The 15,837-nt window shown below is 41.9% G+C and overlaps 1 protein-coding gene across 1 annotated transcript in view; it reads right to left on the minus strand.

Moving 5' to 3' along the window:
- The window catches only part of LOC124144883, a 381,519-nt gene that overhangs the window by 93,011 nt on the left and 272,671 nt on the right, over window positions 1-15,837 (minus strand). The window contains exon 7 of the transcript XR_007221550.1: window positions 14,109-14,147. The gene's annotated coding sequence lies outside the window, so the exon portion shown is untranslated. The remainder of the gene's footprint in view (window positions 1-14,108; window positions 14,148-15,837) is intronic.

Below are 15,837 nucleotides of genomic sequence, written 5' to 3' on the forward strand. Positions count from 1 at the left end.
TCAAAACAAGGTCCATAAATAATGCATAAGTTGAAATGTGATTTATGGAATATTTAAAATACATACATAACATTTTAAGACTGTTATCAGGGAGGACGATGCACAACAATGAAGTCTTGCTTTCTTCAATAATAAAAATAATAAGCAATAATGTTGGAACAAACAAAAACATTTGCCTGTACCATAACCAAGAGATTGAGGATGATATAGTCAATTGTATATTCTACCCTAGTGAGTTTCCCACTGAGACATTGGGCTGACGATTCCCAAACATTTATATCAATATTGAAAAGAGCACTTTAGAAAAGGGTAATATTTACACAGGTTCCTCAAAGAGGACAAAACGAATCTAACCGTAAGTTTCTTCACTGATTTTGACTGCATGGAAATCAAAATATCAAGTCTGCATGGACAAACAAATCAGCTTTTAAATTATATATGAACAAGCCAGTGCAAGGGCAACAGAGCAGAGTTAGAGTTCCATATCACAAAGAAGGACACCCATGGATTTGCTGGATTGTTTTGTCTTTTCTAATTAGCGTAATACCATTTCGAGACAAGAAGACTCTTACAGTAATACACAGACAATATAAACACAAGAAGACAATTAGCTGATGCAAACAATCGATCAATGCAACCATATGCCACCTGCCTTAACTCCCTCCATCCCATTATATCCTTATCAACAACCAATTAAAACTTTCACAGTGCTCATGTTCTATTCCAGGAATTAAACAACCCCCGAAAACATCACCGACGATCATCCAGATAGACATCCAACTCCTTCGAATCAACAAAGAACAAAACTATATCACCTGCTCCTAAATCGTTTCCAGAAGTTTAAATAGTCAAATTTCATTCCACGTCTCAAAAAAAACTGGAAACGCAAATTATCTTGAACTGCAATCCTGCTGGCTTTGCAACATCTCCGACTAATGACTGTCTTGGCTGTGCATCCCGCCAAGAAGATCCGCGCTTGTCGCAGGTCTACAAATAGCCTGCAAAGTGTTGGCTCCGTAACATCAGGCCTGTGTGAGAGTCGTAATGGTAAGTCAATATTGTTTGGGCCTGGAAGCATCTCTTCCTGTGTCACCTCCAATGCTGAGTGCTCGTGGAATGGAGGTATATAAATTGGACAGGCCAACAGGGACAAGCTCTCCAACTGCCTTGTCCACAGATCACTGGCTTCATCAGGTCCTGTTTCTCCTTTTGGGAATAGGATTGCAATATTTGTTTTGATGACAATTGAGTGATGCGAGTGTCTGTCAGGGGGAGGGAGAGAGTCTAGAATACTTGCTTCTCATGTTGCTGCCATGTGTAAGTTTGTCATCTTCACATTATTCGACAAGGCATGTAATTTGAATGTTTGAGTTTTAGAGGATACTTGGGATGACATATGTGTTTATTTAGGAAGTTTTCACTGACAGAGAGATGTCAGATCTTGAGTGGGATTTCCTCTTCACTTAGTATTTTGTTCATGATGACAATCTGAGCAAATAAGTGAGTAAAAAGTGTGTGTGTGTGGGGGGGGGGGGGGGGGGGGAGTGAGTGAGTGAGTGAGTGAGGTGGGTGAGTGAGTGAGTGAGTGAGTGAGTGAGTGAGTGAGCGAGCAGGCGGGCGGGAGAACGAGCATGTGGGCGAGTGAGTGAGTGAGTGAGTGAGTGAGTGAGACTGGTCGAAACACTGCTTGTGTATTTGAATGAGTGCGTTTATTACAGATTGAATGAGTGTTTTTGTATATAAATATTTGAGCATGTGTTTGAGTGAGTGTTTCAGTGACTGGTAGATTGGTTGAGTGAGTGTTTGAGTCAGTGACTGGTTGAATGAGTGTTTGAGATAGTGTTGGAGTGACTGGTTGAGTGAGTGAGTGAACTAGCATTAGACCACTGCCTTGTCTACATTGTTCTACAGCTACAACACCCCAAAACATATTCTCATAAGTTTGTCATAAAATTGACTATTGAGGGAGTCATCATTATTTAAATAGGGGTTAACATTTTTAAAGTTTGTACATTTTATCAACATCCTTATAGAGACTGTACAAAATTTTGATATCTCATATAAGAAATAAACAACTCATGGTTGTTGTTTATCATACAATAAAACACTGCAGGAAAAATAAACCACATGGGGTTTATTCTCCCTGCAATGTTTAATTGTACGATAAACAACTCCCACTCAACGTTTATTTCTTAAATAAAGACTATCCGTTACTATATACACACTCCAGCATATATTATCGCATAAAGACGTTATTATATATTGCAATAGCTGGAATATTGCTGAGTGTGGTGTTAAACACAAAACAAACAAACCAGATAAGTAGTGTTCTTGTATAAAAATTTCCATTGCCCAATTATCGGGTAATTTTGAGCTGCTCGCTTACAAATACAAATACAGTTTCTTAACCCCAACAGCCTACGTAACTACCCAAAGTATTTCCTGACATACACACGTCACAGATACATGACCTCTACTGCAGGGAATAATGCATAGAACAGGTCTCATGTCTCACTCATTGTTAATTAGACATATGGCAATTGTGTCATTTATGCGACACATTACGCCCTTGGGCAGCACATGAACAGACACAAATAAGAGTCATCAGAAAGATGACATATCCCCCCGGCTGCTGTCTGTAAAGTAACTACAAGTAAATGTGCAATTCTGTATGTAATGAGTCAAGAGTTGAATGTTCTTGAAGAAGCATACATTGTTTACCAACAAAAGATCATGAAAAGAAAAGTAGAACGTGTGTTTCTGTGTTGTTTTTTTATGCAAACAAATGACAAATTACAAGAAACAAGCGTATAGTCAACGAAGTCATCTATATCCCCCACCCATTTTAACACGTTATGGTCCCAAACCAGGTAACTGACCCAACATTTCTCTTAGCCCATGTCAAAATAGCTGCAATGGAAATTCTAAAATAAACATTTCTAAAACTCCTTAATATCAAATGGCACCTGTTCAGTATGTACTTTATATATGGACATGCAATGTTTGGCAAGGAAATATTTAACAGTTTATTTGTTATACTCCATAAGTGAACCCACCCTATATGAAAACTTAAATCCAACTTGTTGCCATGGAAACGTAAAAATAAAAAAATAAAAAATTCCTAAATAGCAAAAGGCACCAGTTCAGTATGTGCCTGGTAGACATGCAAAGTTTTGTAAGAAAGTATTTAACAGTTTTTGAGTTACGCCACCCTTATAGAACCTAAGTCCAACTTATTACCATGGAAGCGTAAAAAATAAAAATTTCTAAAATTCCTAAATAGCAAAAGGCACAACTTCAGTATGTGACTGATAGATATGCCAAGTTTCAATCAAATACACTGAATTATTTTCGAGTTCTGCTCCGGAAAAGGAAATGATTATGGACGGACGGACGGACGGACGGACAGACAGACTGGCTGATCGCTATATCCCCCCGCATTATATGCCGGGGGGGATAATAAAGAATCACCTGAAACAAATTTTCAGAATTGTTTTTAAATATCTACTCATGGCTGTAAAAATACCCAATTTACTGAACCAAAAGCAGTAAAATTAAATTAAAAACTAAATCAAAGACTTTCAATAAGCCATGAGAATGATAATTTGTGAGTTAATGCTCTAAACATTATCTGGAGTCCTGATGCTAGAGATTTTTGGCAGATAAAGTTTGCAGCAGGGTATATCATCTGTTCCAATTAATCCTGGGGAGGAGCGAAGTGAAAGTGACCGATTATCACATTTATTGCACACTGGTGAAGCCGAGGTAAACACTTGAAACGAACTAAATATAACAGTCATTACCTTGCCTACCAAATTTCACCTTATTGGATGTTGTGGTTTGGAAGAAAAAACATTTAAAACGTGCAAATGAAGCCTGAAGGTCGATACATCAATGAGAAGATTCAGCCTATTTGGCTGCTGTTTCAGAGAAAGACAATGTTTACAATGATTTTTTTTAAGCTGTACCAAAAACTTACAGGAACCTTCAGCAGTTTCCACTGGTCCAAGATTGGCAAGTCAGTGTGGGCAGGTGAGGGTAGATAATGGTGAATGTAGGAAGGTGAGGGTAGATGTAGGAAGGTGACTTGGCAAGGGTAGGTCAGAGTAGGTCATGGTAGATGACTGTAGATCAGTGTGGATGAGGGTAGATGTGAGAAGGTGAGGGTAGGTCAGTGAGTGAGTGAGTGAGTGAGTGAGTGAGTGAGTGAGTGAGTGAGTGAGTGAGTATGGTTTTACGCCGCTTTAAGCAATATTCCAGCAATATCACGGCGGGGGACACCAGAAATGGGCTTCACACATTGTACCCATGTCGGGAATCGAACCCGGGTCTTCGGCGTGACGAGCGAACGCTTTAACCACTAGGCCACCCGAACCGCCCCGAGGGTAGGTCAGGGTAGATGTATGAAGGTCGGGTAGATGAGGGTAGGTGAATTAGCAAGGGTAGGTCAGAGTAGGTTAGGGTAGATGAGGGTAAATGAATGTAGACGAGGGTAGATGTGAGAAGGTGAGGGTAGGTCAAGGTAGATGTATGAAGGTTGGGTAGATGAGGGTAGGTGAATTGGCAAGGGTAGGTCAGAGTAGGTCATGGTAGATGAGGATAGATGAATTGGCAAGAGTAGGTCAGGGTAGATGACTGTAGATCAGTGTGGATGAGTGAGTGAGTGAGTGAGTGAGTATGGTTTTTTTACGCCGCTTTTAGCAATATTCCAGCAATATCACAGCGGGGGACACCAGAAATGGGCTTCACACTTTGTACCCATGTCGGGAATCGAACCCGGGTCTTCAGTTTGAAGAGAGAACACTTTAACCACTATGGTTACCCGACCGCCCTCATTGTGGATGAGGGTAGATGTGAGAAGGTAAGGGTAGGTCTGGGTAGATGTATATATTTGAGGGTAAATGAGGGTAAATGTTTTGTTTGTTTGTTTGTTCGTTGTTTAACGCCGCACTCAGCAATATTCCAGCTATATGACGGTGGTCCGTAAATAATCGAGTCTGGACCAGACAGTCCAGTGATTGACATCATGAGCATCAATCCACGCAGTTGGGACACGATGACATGCATCAACTAAGTCAGCGAGCCTGAACACTTGATCCCATTAGTTGCCTCTTACGACAAGAAGAGTCGCCTTTGATGGCAAGCATGGGTTGCTGAAGACCTATTCTACCCAGGATCTTCATGGGATGTATGTAGTCCAGGATAGATGTGGGTAGATGAGGGTAGGTTAGGGGATGTAGGTATGTGAATATGATGAGGTTAGATGGAGGCAGATGATTGCAGATGAAGGTGATCAGTGTTAGATTATACTCATCTTTAAGATCTTAAACAACCCCGAAAAAGTTGAAGTAGAAAAATAATTTCTCGATCAATACAGGCCAAATCATGTCTTGAAACATACACACTAAATCAAGCACTTTCCACACACGAAAACAAAGTCAGCAACAGTATAAAGTCATCTTGCAACTGCCAATACCTAACAAGAGTTTGCCACTAACGTGCCAATACCTAACTGATAGATAGGGCAGACTGATGAGGACTTACTGAATACTGAAAGCATGCATGACTCACCAAGGTGAGGTGAGGTGAAACTGGGTTTAACGTCACGTCCAAGATTATTGCACTTATATAGCGACATGCATGCACGTGTGTGTGTGTGTGTGGCTGCTTGTACTAGTCCGGACTGATGCCGATATATAGTGCTAGCCCACTGAGATACCATGCCGCAGTTTAACATGAATACCCCACTCAGACACAGTATACTGACTCCGAGCCGACCCGTCCTTGTTTTAGCCCCTTAATGCCGAGTGCCAGACAGGGTAACAACAAGTACCTTCTTTTAACGTTTTTTTGGTATGACGCAGTCGGGGATCGAACCCCAGACCTTCCGTTCTCAGGGTGGACGCTCTACCACTAGACCACGGAGGCTGTCGACTCACCAAGGTAGAAGTATGTTCACAAATACAGCCTCAACAATAGAGTGTAGCTGCAGTGCTCTATTGTCCTCCAAGGAACTAATGTCTACAAGTTTCACCTTCAGAACTCACAAGACTCTTCTTTGACTTGATTACAAAGGGGGGCATGGGTGGCCCTAGTCGTCTAAGGTGCCATGATTCGCTGTGCAGAGTTGCGTCCCTTTGGCACGCCAGAAACCTATGACTGGGGGTTCAAATCCCGGTTCGCCCCGATTATGTTTCTAGGTTTGTCAGCACCATACCCGTGCTCGTGGGTTTCACCGAAGTGGTAAACGTCTGAGACCTGCATCACTTCGGGCTTTCCTCACACATTAAGCTGACACGCCACGATATAACGGGAATGCTGTTAAAAGCGGTGTTAAACCCAACTCACTCACTCATTACAAAGTACTACACCACAAAATTTCAGTACAGGGCAGTTTTCGTGAAGATCACATGACATAGAACGGTTACAGAAATGTCACTCCCAATTAAAAGACTTCTTGGGATACATTTGAATTCATCTGATCTAAAATCAATCCTCTGTAATTTGTGTTATATTCTCTGCCTAAAAAGAAACGAATAATGATTTTAGCTGTATATTTTATGTATCTAATAATTTAATTTTTGTAACAGATGGTAATCGGTTGTTCAAAATTGGCAGACAGCATTGTCATTGACCCAGGGTTCCAAATGGCACCCATGGAACAGCAGACTTTCATGGTGAGGTGAGGTGATGTGAAATTGGGTTTAACGTCGCGTCCAAGATTATTGCACTTATATAGCGACGTGCATGCACGTGTGTGTGTGTGTGTGTGTGTGTGTGTGTGTGTGTGTGGCTGCTTGTACTAGACCGGACTGATGCCGATTTATAGTGCTAGCTCACTGAGATACCATGCCGCAGTTTAACATGAATACCCCACTCAGACACAGTATACTGACTCCGAGCAGACCAGTCCTTGTTTTAACCCCTTAATGCCGAGCGCCACACAGGGTAACAACAAGTACCATCTTTTAACGTCTTTTGGTATGACGCGGCCGGGGATCGAACCCCGGTCCTTCCGCTCTCCGGGCGGACGCTCTACCACTAGACCACGGAGGCGGTCTCTTTCAAGGTGAAGGTCATCTGTTCTCATTAACTTGTATGGCCACCGTTGTAGTCCAAAACTGACAGGCATCGTCGTCCCTTGGAAGCAAACAGATCCCGAATTGTGGCCAGGGGAATGTTCATCCAATCTGCAGTGCTTGCACCAACTGTCGGAGGTTCTGTGGTTGTTGCTGACGTGCTCGCAGTCGTTGATCCAGTGCATCTCATAAATGTGCGATTGGGTTTAAATCTAGAGACCTGGATCGAGGGCCATGGCAGGACCTGGATGTTGTGATTCCTGTCAGTCTTGGTGCGTGAGGTCGGGTGTTGTCTTGTTGGAAAATGACGTTTGCTTGTTGCATAATGGAGTGAGTGAGTGAGTGAGGGTTTTTTTTACGCCTCTTTTAGCAATATTCCAGCAATATCAGGGCGGGGGACACCAGAAATGGGCTTCACACATTGTACCCATGTCGGGAATCGAACCCGGTAGTTCTTTCATGTTAGTGATTAATATCTAAGTCCTACGTAGGAGATAGTAATTCTAGGCCATACTAAGTCCTACGTAGGAGATACCAAGTCCTACGTAGGAGATACTAAGTCCTACGTAGGAGATACTAAGTCCTAAATAGGAGATACTAAGTCCTATGTAGGAGATAGTAAGTCCTACATAGGAGATACTAAGTCCTACGTAGGAGATACTTAGACAAAAACAAAAATTCACCATGGCCCTACTACACTTCTGTGCTATTGTAATACTAAGATACTAAGACCTACGTAGGAGATAGTTATTCTAGTCCATACTAAGTCCTACGTAGGAGATAGTAAGTCCTACATAGGAAATACTAAGTCCAACGTAGGAGATAGTAAGTCCTACGTAGGAGATACTAAGTCCTAAGTAGGAGATAGTAAGTCCTAAGTAGGAGATAGTAAGTCCTACATAGGAGATACTAAGTCCTACGTAGGAGATAGTAAGTCCTACGTAGGAGATACTAAGTCCTACGTAGGAGATACTAAGTCCTATGTAGGAGATAGTAAGTCCTACGTAGGAGATACTAAGTCCTACGTAGGAGATACTAAGTCCTACGTAGGAGATACTAAGTCCTACGTAGGAGATACTAAGTCCTACCTAGGAGATAGTAAGTCCTACGTAGGAGATACTAAGTCCTACGTAGGAGATACTAAGTCCTACGTAGGAGATACTAAATCCTACGTAGGAGATACTAAGTCCTACGTAGGAGATACTTAGACAACAACAAAAATTCACCATGGCCCTACTACGCTTCCGTACTATTGTAATAAAGGAATTCATGCTAAAAATATTAATTTTAATTGACATAAAATGGATTAAATCACACCGGCCGTACAAGAAACTCACACTGAGACAAAAATCACGACAAACAAGAACAATCACAAAGTTAGTTCATCTACAAAAACGTCAAACTGTCACCTAACATGCTTAACATCAACACTCACAAATAAAACTAAACAGGCGCTAAGGCCACCTAATAATGTAGGAGCCAGTGTCAACGTTCATATAACAGACAGCAATAACACCCCCCAAAAGGCCTCCGACGACAGCATGCCAACATGTAGATCTCCAAGACAAAGAGATCTTGATCACATATGATCAGGTTACCTGTCTTGGAAAGTCAGCAAATCCAGGCAACTTGTGAGATGCTGTCTCCAAGGGAGCCACAGCTCCCAGATGGTTCCGATCCAGTATAACCTGACATGACAGGGGGGTATCTGAATAGACATGTTTGACAATTTAACTGCACATGGGCAAAATCCAGAGCTTTTAAGATAAATTGTCCTTGCTATTTGATTTGCACACGGTGATTTCTCGAGGTGAACGGTTTATGTTATAGTTAGAACACTCCTTCTCAGTCGTGGTTGAAATTGTAACATTGCGAGTGAGTAAAAGCCCTCTGGGCTTTACATTTCCAACCCAAACCGATGAGTGTTTTAGCTAACTTATGAGTGAGTAAGTGAGTGAGTTGGGTTTAACGCCGCTTTTAACAGTATTCCAGTTATATCACGGCGTGTCAGCTTAATGTGGGAGGAAAGCTCGAAGTGATGCAGGTCTCAGACGTTTACCACTTCGGTGAAACCCACAAGCACGGGTATGGAGCTGACAAACCTAGAAACATAATCGGGGCGAACTGGGATTCGAACCCACAATCATAGGTTTCTGGCGTGCCCAAGGGACGCAACTCTGCACAGTGAATCGCGGCGCCTTAGACGACTGGGCCACCCGTGCCCCCAGCTAACTTATGAACTATCTAAATGCAAGAAATACAAGATAGTGAGTGAGTGAGAATGGTTTTACGCCGCTTTTAGCAATATTCCAGCAATATCACACTGGGGAACACCAGAATTGGGCTTCACACATTGTACCCACGTCGGGAATCGAACCCGGGTCTTCGGCGTAACGAGCGAATGTTTTAACCACTAGGCTACCCGACTGGCCCAAATACAACATAGAAAAACAACAACATTGGGATACATTATAGAGAAAAAATGCAGTGGTCGTGGTATATAACTTCAATGAAGACAGCGGGCAAGAGAAAGACCACGTGCAGCATGCAAGCAACTGAAGTCAGTGACATTTGAAAATTGTGACTTTTAACCAGCCATAAATCAACATTAGATGCATTTTAATTGGATGTTCATAAATCTTTGGTGATTTAACACTGTTTAGTTATGTTAGAAAGTCCAGGGCATGCTCCCGGAAGGTCAAGAACATTCCCCGGAATGCCCCCACCATGGATGCTAGTGACTGACTTTGTGCTTTTTCAACTATTTGAAGAAATCTTACAACAATAGGATGACATCTATAAAGGTATTTGATGATGGTGAAATGAACAATAATGAATATAACATGAGTTCAGGTGGTGCTGTTGTTGAAATGGGGAATTTGATAACGTCGCACTCAGCAATATTACAGTTTTATGGAGACGGTCTGTAAATAATCGAGCCTGGACTAGACAATCCTGTGATTGATATCATGAGCATCAATCCACAAAATTGGAATGCGATGACATGCATGAACCAAGTCAGCATGCTTGAACCCCCGTTCCCGTCACCTCTTACAATAAGTATGGGCTGCTGAAGACCAATTCTAGCCCTGTTCTTCACAGGGACAAGCAAGGATTGCTGAGGACCAATTCTAACCCAGTTCTTCACAGGGACAAGCATGGGCTGCTGAAGACCAATTCTAGCCCAGTTCTTCACAGGGACAAGCAAGGGTTGCTAAAGACCAATTCTAGCCAGGTTCTTCACAGGGACAAGCAAGGATTGCTGAGGACCAATTCTCACCCTGTTCTTCACAGGGACAAGCATGGGTTGCTGAAAACCAATTCTAACTTAGGTTCTTTACGGGGACAAGCATGGGTTGCTGAAGACCAATTCTAACCCTGTTCTTCACAGGGACAAGCATGGGTTGCTGAAGACCAATTCTAACCCGGTTCTGCTTAGGTCTATGCCCAACTGTGATAACACTGTGTGAGTTGCCTCGTCACGATGCATGGCAAATGTGTTCCCTGTGCACCTTGCACGGGCACCTCACTCTTTGGTGACTCTTTGGGTTATGAAATTCATGTCCAGGGCAAGTATACAATTCCACCAGGATCAACTCAAGCACATTTATCTATCACCTAATTATAACTTCCCCAAACTGATGGGCCTCTGTTGATTAAGAAAGAGTACTGTTTTGTGTATCTGTTTATGTCCTTTCAGAGTTCCAGATAACTTTTTGATCAATTGAGTTTTTACTCAAGGTTTTCTACATGAATTTTAATTGGGTTATTAGATTTTTTATTGGGTAACCAATATGTTTTCACTCATGTATTCATCATAGTGAACATTTTAAGAATTAAAAAAATAATGTTTTAGATGTATATAACTGTTCCAAATATATCGGCTTGACTCGGAAAGTAAATTAGCTCGTAATTGTGTTTCAGAATTTAGCTCCTTTGTACGCATGCCGCAAAAGCTTCATTGGGTATTTACGCGAGCTGTTTTTATAATTTGAGTTCTTCATTTAATGCATGCGTTTCTGTACACAAGTTGATTAAAAGTAATTGGGTTTTGAATATTTTTGGAGGCCATTTTACGCAAATATGTTGCTTATCTGTAACTCTGCCTTTGATGAAAAGATACTGAATGACAAAGACTCTCTATGGAATAACAAAAGGAATAAAACACATTAATGTTTATTCATAGAGGGTGAACTATGAGTCTGTATGTTAGTAAATATGTCATTTTTCCACAGAATTTATCCATGTCTCGGTTGCAGAAGACTTGCTTTTTGTGTGGACTGGTAACATGTGTTATGGTAGACATGTGCAGAACCGGGTTAGAATAGGTCTTCAGCAACCAATGCTTGCCGTAAAAGGCGACTATGCTTGTCGTAAAAGGTGACTAACGGGATCGGGTGGTCAGGCTCGCTGACTTGGTTGATGCATGTCATCGGTCCAAATTGCGTGGATCGATGCTCATGATTTTAATCACTGGATTATCTGGTCCAGACTCGATTATTTACAGACCGCCGTCATATAGCTGGAATATTGCTGAGTGCGGCGTAAAACAACAAACCAACCAACAAAGACATGTGCAGGACATTTCCGAATTTGACGCATCGGTGACAAAAATGATTTCTGATGCAATTCCCTATTTGACTAGTACCATATGTTCCTGTGCTTTTCAAGTGAGCAATTGAATTGCCTTTGCATGTGTTTGTGATGGGTGCCACTGGTAGGGCAGGATATGCTCACCTTTTCACGAACACCTGGTATCATTACTTTATGATAGTGATTCATAAACACGTGCTCATGATATAGTCGGAATCGTACTATTCTACTTTAAGATGAGATTTCTATTGGATATGGAAAGGGACTTGTAGCTATATTTATATTCAAATAGGTCCATCATCAAAGTAATTGATAGGAAAAGAGCTCCATCATTGTCTACTGAGGTTAAACATCAAAGATCAAGTAAAAAAAGCTTAAAATATCATATTACTTGTGAAAGATTTCCTTTGCAGTCCAATTCATGATATAATAGTTCCTTGAACTTGAGCTGACTGTGAGTGAGTGAGTGAGTGATTTGGGTTAACGCCGCTTTTAACAGTATTTCCAGTTATATAACGGCGTGTCAGCTTAATTTGGGAGGAAAGCCCAAAGTGATGCAGGTCTCAGACGTTTACCACTTCGGTGAAACCCACAAGCACGGGTATGGTGCTGACAAACCTAGAAACATGATTGGGGCGAACCGGGATTCGAACCTACAATCATAGGTTTCTGGTGTGCCAAAGGGACACAACTCTGCACAGTGAATTGCATGGCCTTAGATGACTGGGCCACCCGTGCCCTCGACAGTGAGAGATGCACTTTGCACTTTGCTTTGAGACAATTAAGTGCAAGTCTACATGGGAAGCACAGGGCCTACTTTCATGGGGAGTAGAGAATGGGGTTGGTGTGGGAGGAGTAGAGGGAATATATCGTGTAAGTCATCAAAAGACATCCACAGCAGCAATAATAGAAACAAGTGAGCATTGAGCACAAGAAAACATGGTCATTGCATTCCAAGTCAGTGGTAGAAACTTTTTGTAACAGTAAGTCCTTTTTTAATCATGATACTGCTAGAAGAACATAAAAAAATGCCTTACTTTTTCATATGACTACAGTTAATCAGATAATTAGAGTCACATGAAAAAATCGGGTGATATCTATTCTATTAAGAAGTATATATACAGAAAAGACATTTCTATTTGATAAAAATCTAGTCTCTGAAATGATAAATATTTCATTGTTATAAAAAAAATGAACCTAGAGAATCTGTTCAATTTCAGAAAGTGAAGAAATGTAGACTTGCTTGGGTGTTTTCAGATATTTTTGTTTCTGGCCAGTATGAGGTGAGGTGGAGTGAGTGAGTGAGTATGGTTTTACGCCGCTTTTAGCAATATTCCAGCAATATCACGGCGGGGGACACCAGAAATGGGCTTCACACATTGTACCCATGTCGGGAATCGAACCCGGGTCTTCGGCGTGACGAGCCAACGCTTTAACCACTAGGCTACCCGACCGCCCTGAGGTGAGGTGGAATGGGCTTTAATGTCGCGTCCAAGAGTATTTCGTTCACGAGCGATGTGTGTTTGTGTGTGTGTGTGTGTGTGTGTGTGTGTGTGTGTGTTTGTGTGTTTGTGTGTGTGTGTGTGTGTGTGTGTGTGTGTGTGTGTGTGTGTGTGTGTGTGTGTGTGTGATATTTCAGATTTGAATTCTAAAGGCAAACTGTCGTGACAAAATAATCCCTGAAATCATTCACAAAACATGAGGCCAGAGGAAATGTCTCTAATAGGGTCATTTGGTCAGAAAACATTTCACATCACAGATTTATAATTGATAACTGCATGAAAGGTGTCACCATTAAATCTCCCATCCTGAGGTCACTGTCATGTTGGATGTGTGAAAGTTAATGTCAAACGCTGACATGACTGCAATCTGTTGCAAAATATTTAATATCTTAAATTGTTCAATGAAAAATTGGCTTTGCCATTATTGGGCATCAGCTGATGCTGATGATATGGCTACTACTGACAAGTGCTGATGCCAGCACATGGGACCCGTGAAGATCTGGAGTGGAATAGGTCTTCAGCAACCAATGCTGGCAGTAAAAGGCGACTATGCTTGTCGTACGAGGTGATTTACGAGATCGGGTGGTCAGGCTCGCTGACTTGGTTGATGCATGTCATCGTATCCCAACTGCATTGATCGATGCTTATGATATAAATCATTGAATTGCCTGGTCAACACTCGATTATTTACAGCCTGCCGTCACATAGCTGTATTATTGCTGAGTGCGGTGTTAAACAAACAAACAAACAAACAAGGACATGAGCACAATTACGGCTAATAGCCATATCAGCAATGTCCAGAAAATGGCTGCATAAGCAAGTATTGTCAGAACACTGGTCAGCAGACAGCTCAGCTACGGATCCTACACTTCATCCCTGACAGTATCAGTTAAACAGAGTGACCACTGACAGTAACATCTTGGCTTATACATACACATGCTTCTTGTGGAAACTTGTCCTTTAACGGTCAGTTCTGAAAATAAAACATTCCATTACAATACAAAAAGGTTCTTAGAATCATAAAATATCACAAATTGGGAATCATAAGAAAATGAGATACCTCAAATACAACATCATCAGAGGGTGGTGACATGGAGTTTACGTCATCTCATTCAAGATTATTGTGCTTATAATGACGTGCATGAATTTGGGGGTGGGTGGGTGGGGGGAGGATTGGGGGGAGAGAGGGAGGAGGAGTGTGTTAGTGCGTGTGTTAGTGTGTGTGTGTGTGTGTGTTAGTGTGTTAGTGTGTGTTAGTGTGTTAGTGTGTTAGTGTTAGTGTTAGTGTGTGTGTGTGTGTGTGTGTCACAGAGGGAGGGGGGATGTGAAGAAGGGGGAACATCACAGAGGCAGGGGGGATGTGAAGAAGGGGGAACATCACAGAGGGAGGGGGGATGTGAAGAAGGGGGAACATCACAGAGGGAGGGGGGGATGTGAAGAAGGGGGAACATCACAGAGGCAGGGGGGATGTGAAGAAGGGGGAACATCACAGAGGGAGGGGGGATGTGAAGAAGGGGGAACATCACAGAGGCAGGGAGAATGTGAAGAAGGGGGAACATCACAGAGGGAGGGGGAGGGGGATGTGAAGAAGGGGGTACATCACAGAGGGAGGGGGAGGGGGGTGTGTGTGGAGAAGGGGGGGGACATCACAGAGTTTCATCATGGTAATAACAGCGATTCCTTTGACAAAACAGTGCATGAAACAACACTCCTCACTTTGTGTAAGGTGCAATAAAATTTCCACCCAACGTACTGATTGTGTTTGGAGAAGTAACAGGCACAAATTCATTACACTAACAACAAATAAACCACAAGCCATTGTGATCTATCGAGGACGCTGTGCACAACATGAAAGGAATGATGAAACATAAATCCATATGTTTTGCCCAGGTTATCTTTCAAATAACAGAATGAGTGCTACATCTTTCAGGACTTGGGAGCTAATGGCCAAATAACATCAGAATATGTTGGGTTGCGACTCTGCATCATAGGCTTTTTTCCCATGCTTCCAAAGCTGGGAGTTATTTACAAGGCCACAAATGTGCTTTCAGCTTTCAGGTCTTCTTGAGAGCAAATATGTATGTGAAAGCCGGTCTCAGTCACAACAAAATCAAGAACTGGAAAAACAGCTTTTTGATGAAATGTACAATTTTGAAATGTGACCATTTTTTCTGTTTCACCAGCTGTGTTTCTAAACTTGGTTCCATTAAAAAAGGTACTGTCATTGTGTGCATGGAATTTTAAAATGAGTTGTTGTTTTGGCGACTGACAAGGTTTTGTCCGAGCTTTTGTCCAAAGCCACTGAGAGACTGATTAGCTATCGACGATGGTGTATTCATCATGGCGCTGATATTAAACCGTTTCTCCGCTGACAATGACGAAGACAGAAAGGATCAGTAGAGTGGAAAATAATGCTAATGATTCCAGCTATTCTTTGTACGACCTGGAATTGGGAAAGTAATACCATCGTAACTGTCAAACTATCCTTGCAGCGTTTTGTTCTTAGATTTCGTTTAACATCAAGCCTGCAGAAAAGTACATCACAGCTCCATATATTTGAAATGTCAATTGGAATGAAAGTATGTCTGAGAGAAGTGTTCATGTGTCCTATATTCTGGTCAGTGAGACTCAGTGAATGATTGAAGAGTGGATGACACACACAC

This window comes from Haliotis rufescens, unplaced genomic scaffold (genome assembly GCF_023055435.1).
Source record: "Haliotis rufescens isolate VD_foot unplaced genomic scaffold, xgHalRufe1.0.p SCAF_16, whole genome shotgun sequence".
NCBI lineage: Eukaryota > Metazoa > Mollusca > Gastropoda > Lepetellida > Haliotidae > Haliotis > Haliotis rufescens.